Source organism: Carassius carassius, unplaced genomic scaffold (assembly GCF_963082965.1).
Source record: "Carassius carassius unplaced genomic scaffold, fCarCar2.1 SCAFFOLD_61, whole genome shotgun sequence".
Classification (NCBI taxonomy): Eukaryota; Metazoa; Chordata; class Actinopteri; order Cypriniformes; family Cyprinidae; genus Carassius; species Carassius carassius.
The window spans coordinates 289,264-291,584 of NW_026775074.1; the positions used below are offsets into that span (position 1 = coordinate 289,264).

Genomic DNA, 2,321 nt, shown 5'->3' on the forward strand with positions numbered 1-2,321 from the left:
AAAACTTTTTCGAAAGAAAAAAAATCTGTTCTTATCAGTTTAATATCTGATACGTCCCCCATCCGGGGACTACATATTAAATTGATTTTTAGATCATGGAGCTGGAGCCGGGGCTTGCTCCGTCCACTCCAAGCATCGGCCTGGTATTGCAGTGTCTCCAGGAACGGTGTGCTTTCCCTTTTTGGGGATTGCCGTTTATTGTGTCGAATAGCAGAACAAGGAATGAGATCTGCCATGCTGTGGTGTATTGCAAACTTTTTTCCTGATGCGCCCTCCTGGGGTCTTGGACTCTTCCACGAACGATGCACCCACCTGAGGTCTTTCACAGACGAGGTGATGCATCGAATCAGGTGTGTTTGGTTAAAGAGAGTCATCTAAAACCGGCGTTGGGAAGCACCGGCCCATGAGCTTGGCAGTTTCCAGGCCAGTAACGGAAGGCACCCGTCCTTCCTTTCCTGGAGGGGGGCTAACCATTGGTGTGGACGGTAGAGACGCAAATCATACCTCTGGCTGATCGCCTGGGCCTTCATACTTACCTGGCAAGGGATACACCATGATCAAGAAGGCGGTTCACCCAGGGCGAGGCTTGGCCATTGCACTCCGGCCATGCTGACCCCTGCGAATTCCCCAAATGCGGGAATCTCGACTGCATAATTTATGGTAGTGGGGGACTGCGTTCGCGCTCTCCCCTGAAATTGTTGGTGAAACAAAGCAGAAGAGGTTTTTTCCAGGTTTTTTTTTTTTTTTTGCATTTCAGAATGGGGAGTTCTACCACATGCGAGGTATGTGTTGTGCGCCTGTGAAACAAAGTCAGTTACGCTCTTGAAAAATCGGACCTTGGTGGGTGGTTCAGTTCGAATATAGCACAGACCTTACTTTGAAAGTCGATTGGACTGACTGCAGCCTAGCTGTAGCTGTCTCCATGTTGTTTGATTGTCCTTTTTCAATTGGTATTAATTTTGTTGTCGCTTACAGCGCCACTGAGTGGCCTGTCGCAGCGCCCTTTTTCACCTGGCCTCTGACTGAGCCCCTGCACAGGTGTGACGATTTGGGTGAAGGGATCTCATTCCTTCCTGGAGTTATAGCCATTCGAGCCATCTCGGACAAGCCACCTTAGCACGTTTTGAGGTCCCCTCGCCAAGGTGAATGGAAATTTCCACTTTTTTGGGATGATTATTGACAGACAGACTCCAGAGAAGCTTTCTGTGCTGCTTTGGGTGGGACTGGGCCAAATACCTGGCGCTAGGTTGCAAAAGAAGGTTTTTGACAAAATCCCAAATACACGAAAATTCTGTCAGAGCGACGAGCCAATCTGAGACCTGCGTCTGGTTCGGCTCGAGCCAAGGATTCCCATGAGATAAGGCACGTGGCTCTGTGACGAACCGTTTGGGAGTTACGAGCGATGCCGTACTTTCCGTCGCTGCAGTGCCAGCGTCAGGCCGAGAGTGACGAGGCCCGGTGACGTTGCACACAGGGGAGGGTACTACCATCCCCCAGCGTTTTTAGGTCCCCCAGACTTACCAAAGCCGAGATGGGCATCGCCGTGTCCGGCTTCCTCCCCGCTGCGTCTTAGCGGCATCGCTTCTCGGCCTTTTGGCTAAGATCAAGTGTAGCGACGATTGCTATGTCGAGCGGAGATGGTACTTTGCCGACCATGATGGCGTGGTTGAAGAATACTGTACGGATTCAAGTGCTTCAGAATGCTGTCCGGTTTGTAAAGGAAAACTTCAGGAGGGAATTTGTGGTCGTGGACGTCTTGAAAGGAGTCTTCAATGTAGCAGCTTCTTCAGTGTTCTGTCTTCAGGATTTCACAGCACTAGGATTTATGGATCTGACCTTCTTCAATCTAACGGACTGTGTGAGTTTTTTTGAGTCTTGGGGGAAGAAAAAACACAAGTTGTTGGAAGGATTGAGTTTGCACCCTTTGTTTGCACAGGATTACTTACCTCTCACAGTCCATCTGTATAATCCTTTTGTTGAGGATGTGGAGGTAATGACTTTCCTTGAGAGGCACTGTGAGGTTGTGAAAGGAGGTGAGCGTGTGAGGAATCGGTTTGGGATTTGGACTGGAAAGAGGCGTTTTTTTGTGAAGCTCCGGGTGGATTCAGCGGTCCCTGGAAGCCTGGTTCACCTACCAGGGTCCATTTCCATTGGGCCTAACAGGGGCTTTCTCTACTACCCTGGGCAGCCCGTGTATTGCAGGAGATGTGGTGGAGAAGGACACGTTAAAACAGACTGTGAAGGACAGCGCTGTCGGTTTTGTGGGAAGGCAGACCACGTTGCTTCGGCCTGCCCCGCACCAAAGCTTTGTAGCCTTTGCG

The 2,321-nt window shown here is 50.3% G+C and overlaps 1 non-coding gene and 1 pseudogene across 1 annotated transcript; both read left to right on the forward strand.

Annotated features, from left to right (window-relative positions):
* On the forward strand, positions 1–177 carry LOC132134671 (U2 spliceosomal RNA; annotated as a pseudogene).
* A 351-nt stretch (positions 178–528) lies between these two features.
* On the forward strand, positions 529–692 carry LOC132134607 (U1 spliceosomal RNA). Its single transcript, XR_009429663.1, has one exon. It is a non-coding gene; the product is annotated as a U1 spliceosomal RNA (small nuclear RNA).
* The last annotated feature ends 1,629 nt before the right edge of the window (positions 693–2,321 follow it).